The sequence below is a fragment of the Odocoileus virginianus genome, chromosome 28 (genome assembly GCF_023699985.2).
Source record: "Odocoileus virginianus isolate 20LAN1187 ecotype Illinois chromosome 28, Ovbor_1.2, whole genome shotgun sequence".
In the NCBI taxonomy this organism is placed as follows: domain Eukaryota; kingdom Metazoa; phylum Chordata; class Mammalia; order Artiodactyla; family Cervidae; genus Odocoileus; species Odocoileus virginianus.
The window spans coordinates 41,894,165-41,902,516 of NC_069701.1; the positions used below are offsets into that span (position 1 = coordinate 41,894,165).

Below are 8,352 nucleotides of genomic sequence, written 5' to 3' on the forward strand. Positions count from 1 at the left end.
TGGCCGCGAGGTGCTCAGACGACCGTTATTCAGGGCATGAAATTCGGTCCCAAGTCTTGACGGCGGGGCGTTGAAGGATTCACAGGCATGTTTTGAGCCGTCAGCCTTTCCTTCTGGATTTCTGGGAGGAGGTGAGGTGGGTCAGCTCCGGCCTTTCGAGATCACAGAGGGAACCCCGAAAGCAGCCTCCAGGAAGGGGAGAGCCCACAAGTCAGTGCGATGCCGTCCTGTGACCTGGCTCCTGAGCCTCAGTCTTCCCATCTGCAGGGTGGGTGGAGCTGGGGAGCACGAGCCCACACGTGTGCCTGCAACACCACCGGAGTCTTCACTGAGACCCCGTATTCCTTGAGGTTTAAACACACATACCTGAGAGTTTCATTCGTACTTAGACTTTTCTTTAACCAAATCAAGCTCTCAGTTACCTGCTCTGCGGGCAGGACAGCCAGAGCTATCTTTCCTCCTGGAGCTTGCAGCTGCCCTGGGGCCTCCTGCAGGCTTGGGGCTGGGCGCTGAGCGGCAGAGGCAAGCCCGGCCCTCCCTCTCCGAGATCAGGGTTACGTAACCAGGCAGGAATGGCCTGGGCAGCCTGCACGTGGTTGTAGCGGAGGGCAGGCGCTCCCCTGCCCACCCCAGCCAGCAATGACCGGAGGATGCCGGGAACCGGAGCAGGAGCGGCGGGAGCCTGCCAATGGTTGTCCTGGCGGGGAACCAGGGGGGCCTCAGACCCCCACCGTTCACTCTGCGTAATAAGCAGTTTGCTGAAATCAGCCCTCTTCCCCCTTGACGCTGGCCCGTTGCCTGGCAAGTGAGTAACGTTTGATCATTATTGATTAATTTCTAAATGAGCATTATTGGAGGACCAAATTACTCCCTGCTTATGTCATGTGTCGGCCTGTAAGTCTACAGCAGCTCCAGGTGACTTTCTGCTACAAAGTCAATTGGAGGAGACCCTAAACACCCACCCGGAGGGTGGTCGAGATCCAGCCTCTGTGAATATGCTCCCTGCCCCCGACCAAGTCAGATACCCTGATGCCCCCAGGAGGGAGGTCTGACATGCTTATTTGGAATAAGAATAGGCTGACTGGCAGGATCACCAAGAAGGTAGAAGCTGGGTTAAGGAAAGCCATCCATTCAGGTCCTGCTCTGAGGTGCTAGTCCATTAGGGTGAGTCCACAGCATCAGGCCACGTGGACACTTGGTGCCAGGGAGTCCTAAAAGTCATTCCTGATCTTAGGCCCAAGAGGGGAGGGTTGTCAGAGAGATAACATGCTGGACTGCTGGGCAGGAGAACTGGGTGTAGCCCTTGGTGTGACCTTTACTGAGTATCTTAATCTCGCCATTCTTTTCATGTTCCAGAATCAGTGATGGACTGCTTCCTGGTCACAGGGTACCACTCTTCCCTCTGTGGACCCAGCGGTGATCCAAAGAAGTATGTCTCTGCCCCTGTTAACTCAGAGTCTCTGGAGAGACGGAGGTTAAACACACAAGTGGATATATAACTCATTAACGTTGTGGTAGATTTTCCAAGGCATCCCAAAGGTTTTAAGAAAGCGTTGTTGTTGTTCAGTCACTAAGTTGTGTCCGACTCTTTGAAAACCCATGGACTGCAGCACGCCAGGCTCCTCTGTCCTCCGCTATCTCCTGGAGCTTGCTCAGATTCAGGTCCCCTGAGTCGGTGATGCCATCCAACCATCTCAATCTCTGTCATCCCCTTCTCCTCCTACCTTCAATCTTTCCCAGCATCAGGGTCTTTTCCACTGAGTCGGCTCTTTGCATCAAGTGGTCAGAGTCTTGGAGCTTCAGCTTTAGCATCAGCCCTTCCGATGAGTATGCAGCATTGATCTCCTTTAGGATGGACTGGTTGGATCTCCTTGCTGTCCAAGGGACTCTCAAGAGTCTTCTCCAAACCACGGTTGGAAAGCATCAGTCCTTCAGCTGCACTTACAGGTCTCCAGATGTAACACAATTACATTTCCCTCTCACTGAGTCTTGCTCATCGCCCGTGCCTCACCGTGGGTCCACCTCCCACTCTCCTGGGCCGTCACAGATGCTATACAAGAGGAGACAACATGGCATGGTGGGCAGGCATGTGGCCCACCTCTCCTTTGGCACACACCCGCTCCGCTCTGTCATTGGACTTCAGTTACCAAACACACGTTCAAGGATAAATTCTTGAGAACTTCAAGTCAGCAGTGGCCAAGGCAGAACCCTTCTAAGACGTGCCAGGCCTGAGCCCTGGATATAAGAACAAATGCCAGGGTGCCGTCGTGTGCCCAGGAAGGGACGTCAGAGTCTCAGGATCATGTTGAGAAGAGGCACGGAGGTGAAGAATGGAGCCGGGAGAAACACAGGGAAGAAGACGTGGAGACTCAGTGACTGCCCCCCGGTGCTTGGCTGGCTCTTAGGTTCCAGCCGCCTGAGCCACTTGCCTCGAATCACTTTGAACTGAGTCTCCTGCTCCTTGGTCCCCAGGGGTCAATTTCCCATCCGTGGGGTGGAGACGCCACGTTCCTGCCCTGCCTGATAATGCAAGGCTGCAGGATGCTGTGAAAAGCTGCCAAGTGCAAGGCTGGCAAGAACCGTGCACACGGAGTTTAGGGTTTGTTTCCATCAGATCATCGCTGAACGTGACCTAGCAGAGCCGAGAAGGCACTTCACAAACAGCCTTTTTCATTCTGCGGCAATCTGTTCATTCCAGTGGCGTCTGGTTTTGAAAGGCGCTTGAGAACACCTGGTGATCTGGGACCTGAGATCCTGGATGAAAACACTCACGAATGTTTCTGAATTCTTGCTATCCTCGGGCAGTTTCCCTGAAGCACTTGAAACCAAAAGGCAAAGACTGTCTTACAAGTGTTCTGAGGCTGTCATAACAACTTCCCACACACTGGGGGCTTAAACCATCACAAATTCATCCTTCCTCAGCTTTAGAGGCCACACATCTGAGGTTGGGGAGTCCCGGGGCTGTGGTTCCTTTGGAGACTCCTCGGAAGGGTCATTCCTGCATCTTCCAGCCTCCGGGGGCTGCAGGTATCCTGGGCTCATGGCTGCATCCTTCCAGCCTCTGTCTCCGTCTTCACACGGCCTCCTCCCCGCCGTGGGTCTGCATCTTCTTTCCTGTCATTGTTAGGGTGCTGCTCATTGCTTTTAGGGCCCACTCAGTTGGGGCAGTGGTAAAGAATCCGCCTGCCAGTGCAAGAGACTCCAAAGACGTGGGTTAGATCCCTGGGTCAGGAAGAGGAAATGGCAACTCACTCCAGGATTCTTGCCCGGGAAAGCCCACGGACGGAGGAGCCTGGCAGGCTGTAGTCTGTGGGGTTGCAAAAGAGCTGGACTGAGTGGCTGAGCACACGTCCACACACGAACGATGCAGGATAATCGCATCGCAAGACCTTTTATTTCATCACATCTGCAAAGACCCTTTCCCCATACAAGGTCACGTTGTCAGGTTCAAGGGTGAGTGGTTATTATTGTTCAGTTCCTAAGTTGTGTCCGATTCTTTGCAATTCCATGGACTGCAGCACACCAGGCTCCCCTGTCCTTCACTATCTCCCTGAGTTTGCTCAGACTTATGTCCGTCGAGTCAGTGATGCCATCCAACCATCTCATCCTCTGTCAGCCCCTTCTCCTCCTGCCTTCAGTCTTTCCCAGCATCAGGGTCTTTTCCAATGAGTCAGTTAGTTCTTCGCATCATGTGGCCAAAGTATTGGCGATTCAGCTTCAGCATCAGTCCTTCCAATGAACATTCAGGGTTGATTTCCTTTAAGATGGACTGTTTTGATCTCCTTGCAGTCCAAGGGGCTCTTAAGAGTCTTCTCCAATGCCACAATTGGAAAGCATCAAGGAAATGGATATTTGGTGGGGAGGGGGTTACCATTCAACTCGCCAAATCAGCAGCTCACTGAGCGATGCTCCTTGGAGGACTCGCCTCCACTCTGCAGACCCACTCTGGCCAGAGAAGCTGGTCTCGGCCACGCCCGGGCCGGGAGAGGCACCTCGAGCAATGCCAGAAACAGCTGCTCCGAGTCCCAGGCTGGGTGTTGCTGGGAGAATTGTTGTCTAGTCTGACCAACTTTTCCCTTTTTAAATACTGTTCATCCTCATGCCTTTAGAGATGGCTGCTAGGTGGGGGTTAAACTGTAAAGTCGCTTCTCAAACTCCCTGCCTGGCCTACGGGCTGGGTCACTCTCTGGGGTGAAGGCCGTCCTGTGTGCTGGCAGGTCCAGCAGCATCCCTGGCCTACGGGCTGGGTCACTCTCTGGGGTGAAGGCCGTCCTGTGTGCTGGCAGGTCCAGCCTACGGGCTGGGTCACTCTCTGGGGTGAAGGCCGTCCTGTGTGCTGGCAGGTCCAGCAGCATCCCTGACCTTGACCCACTGCACCCGAGTGACAGCTCCCCGTGCTAACAACCAAAGATGTCTCTAGATAATTGTCATTGTCCCATGGGGGTGCAGAATTGCCCCCAGTGGCGGGCTCCAGGCTGCAGAAGGTGTGGTAGAAACAGTCTGCCAGCCCGGGGTCTGGAGAAGGGGCATGAACTGACCTGCCGTGGGACCTTGTGCTTGTTCTGGAAGGTTCTGGTCTCGGGCTTTCCTTATGGGAACATAAACACTCAATGATATTGTGATAGAACCAGGCTCTGTGAGTAAAAAGACCATCAAGGGAGTTCCGTGGTTGGCTCATGGTTAGGACTCAGCACCCTCACTGCCATGGCCTCGGTTCATCCCTGGTTGTGAAAAGGAGATTCTGCAAGCCGAGGTGGGCAGCAGAAGGAAAAAAAAAGGGACAGTCAGGAAGAAAACAGGTGCTCACCAAGGGACATTTCAGAGTTTGGTTTTATTTCGTGAAGTGCACCATCTTCATTGCAGCCTGCACCCAGGAGCTGCTCGCTGGGACACGTCTGCCTGGGCTCATGGTCCTCAGGTGGGTCCCCGGCTCCTAGACACCAGGCCCCTCATTCCCTGACATCCCTTTCTACATGTGGGATGTGAAAGGGAATGGGGAGAAGGCTGAGACACACCCTCCGAGGGGTCTGGAGGCTCCTTCTCACCCCAGGCTGCCTGCGAGTCCCCCTACACATGCCCTCGGTTTGTACTTTGAGAAGATGCTTCTGGAATGTGGATGGCTGGCCTGGAGCCACACTCCTCAATGTGAATTACCAGTTTCCCTGGGAACTGGCCTCTACCCAACAGCACCCCAGATGGGCAGAAGCCCTCTGACCCCGCCATCCGGATGCCACTGGCCTTGAACCACTGCCCACTCCAGAAACTGTGGGTCTGCACTGCCATTTGGGTACTCTGTAGCTGGGTCAAGAAAGGAGCAAAAATTGTAGAGAATTTAAGGATTCCTTTTTAAAAAGTCTACCACACTGATGTATGATGGACATTTTCTTCCTTTAAAAAGAAATCTCTAGAACACATGGCCAGAGATCTACCCACTAGCAGAGCTTCACATGCAGGATGCAGGATACAGCAGGATACAGATGCAGGATACAGCATCGTTGACATGTGTTGTACAGCAGACGCCCAGGACTTATTTATCTTGTTTAACTGAAACTTCACGCCTCTGAGACATCTCCCCGGTTGCCCCTCCCCTCCACCCCAGTGACACAAATTTGCCCTCTATCACTGAATTTTATTATTTTAGAGAGCTCGTAGAAGTAGTCTAATAAGGGTTTTGTTCTTCTAAAGCCAATTTATTTCACTTAGCAAAATGTTCTCAAGCTTCATCTTCATTGTGGTCCACAGCAGGATTTTCTTCATTTTCATGGCTGAGTAATATTCTGCTGTGTGTATAAACCACATCTTCTTTACCCATTCATTAGCTGATGATGCACACTTAGGTAGTTTCTCTATCTTGGCCACTGTGAATAATGCTGCAGTAAACATGGACGTACATAGATCTCTCCAAGATCCTGATTTTAATACTTTTAGGTGGTATATCCAGAAGTGAGATTGCTGGATCATATGGCAGTCTTATTTTTAGAGAATTTTATGGAAGCTCCATAATGTTTTCCACAGTCCTCGCACCATTTTACATTTTCACCAACATTGCAGAAGGTTGCAGTTTCTCCATACCTTCACTAACACTTACCTTTCTTTTGATAATAGCTATCTTAGAGGTAATAAGTCTTTGCAGTTTTGATTTCCATTTCCCTGAGAATTAGTGAAGCTGAGTGTCTTTTCACATGTATGTTGGCCATTTGCACATCTTCTTTGGGGAAATGTCTATTTAAGTATTTAAGTTTTGAACTGGTTTATTAATTGTTTGCTTTTAATTAATTTATTTTAATTGGAGGCTAATTATTTTACAATATTGTGGTGGGTTTTGCCATATATTGACATGAGTCAGCCATGGGTATACCTGCGTCCCACCATCCTGAACCCCCCTCTCACATCCCTCCCCACCCCATCCCTCTGGATTGTTCCAGAGCACCAGCTTTGGGTGCACTGGTCATCTATTTTACATACGGTAACACACATTTCAATGCTAGTCTCTCAAACTGTCCCACCCTCGCCTTCCCACACACAGTCCAGAAGTCTGTTCTTTACATCTGTGTCTCTTCTGCTGTCTTGCATATAGGGTTGTTATTACTGTGTTTCTAAATTCCATTTATATGCATTAATACACTGTATTGGTGTTTCTCTTTCTGACTTACTTTGCTCTGTATAATAGGCTGGAGTTTTATCCATCTCATTAGAACTGACTCAAATGCATTGTTTTATATAGCTGAGTAATATTCCATTGTGTATATGTACCACAACTTCTTTATTGAATTGGTTTATTTATTGTTTGTTTGTTGCTGTTTAGTTGTAGGAATTCCTTATAAATTAGGGGCATTAACTTCCTCTCAGCTACATGGCTTGCAAATACTTTCTCCCTTTCTACAGGCTGAATTCCTACTCTGTCAGTAGTTTCTTTTTTTTTATATAGAAGATCATTTTTTCCATCTTTCTAGATCTGTCCTTCACTGAGCAATATGCATGTAAGATTCCTCTGTGTCTTTTTGTGGCCCTATAGATTATTCATTTTTATTGCCAGATAGTGTTCTTCTGTATTGATGTATGTCAGTTCATTTATCCATTCCTCTATTAATACCTTGGCTTCTTCTAGCTTTTGGTGATAATGAGTAGAGCTGTAAACTTTCAAATGCAGATTTTTGTGTGGACATAAGTTTTTGAATCTGTTGGAGAAATACCCAAGAGTATACTTTCTGGATCATACGGGCTTCCGAGGTGGCACTAGTGGTAAAGAACCTGCCTGTCAGTGCAGGAGACATAAGAGATGCAGATTCGACCCCTGGGTTGGAAAGATCCCCTGGAGAAGGGAATGGAAACTCACTCCAGTGTTCTTACCTGGAAAACCCCATGGATGAGAAGCCTGGCGGGCCACAATCCATAGGGTCGCACAGCGTCAGACACGACTGGGCACACACACACGTGCTCCTACATATTCTGTTCTTTTCACATTTCTTTTTCTCTCTGAGTTTCGTTTTGGAAGGTTCTCTTGCCCTTTCTCCAAGTTCAGATTCTTTCCTCTGCTGCCTTACAGCTCGTGATGAGCCCATTGGAGACATCCTTCATTTTTGTTACCGTGGGTTTTGTTTCCAATGTTTCCTTTTGATTGGTTCTTAGAGTTTCCGTCTCTCTGCTGACATTATCCATCTGTTTTCTGCTGACATTACCCATGTACTATCTACCTTTTCCATCAGAGCCTTCGTGTATTAGTCACAATTGTTTTAAATCCCCCATCAGATAGTTCTAACATCTGTGTCATATCTGAGACTTGCTCTGACGGTTGCTCTGTCTTTTCAGGCTGTGTTTTTTTCTTGCTTCTTGACGGAGAAGGGAACGGCAACCCACTCCAGCACTCTGGCCTGGAGAGTCCCATGGACTGTATATCCATGGGGCTACAAAGAGTTGGACAGAACTGAACAGCTTTTCACTTCACCGGCTGATGCTACAACTCGACGTCTTCTTTGCCAGCCCACACCAGCCTGAGACCTTCTTCCTACATTCTGGGAAGTCCAACCAAGATCCTGACCCAACACAGGACTGACAGGGTCGATATTTCCATCTGGTAAACCTGAAAACAAATAAAAAAGCTCCTGCCCCTCCTACTTTGAGGAGAGTGTTTGACATCCCTTCTTCTGTCTCCAACAAATTCCAAGGGAATCAGAGTCAGCACACAAAAGTCCTCTTTCATCAGACCTGAATCAAAGTTCAAGTAGTAACTTCCTCCAGTTTCACAGGGAGTGGTGAGCTGGCCCCCGAATCCTGGATCCTCACCTCTGAGCAAGGGAGGGGGTATAGCTTCGTCCAGCTCTGGGCTGGGCGGGAGCCTGGGGTCCCTTTTCA

At 49.7% G+C, this 8,352-nt stretch overlaps 1 long non-coding RNA gene across 1 annotated transcript; it reads left to right on the forward strand.

The window, feature by feature from the left end:
- The first annotated feature begins 661 nt into the window (after positions 1-661).
- On the forward strand, positions 662-8,114 carry LOC139031755 (uncharacterized). Its single transcript, XR_011484231.1, has 2 exons — positions 662-805; positions 7,810-8,114. It is a non-coding gene; the product is annotated as an uncharacterized lncRNA (long non-coding RNA).
- The last annotated feature ends 238 nt before the right edge of the window (positions 8,115-8,352 follow it).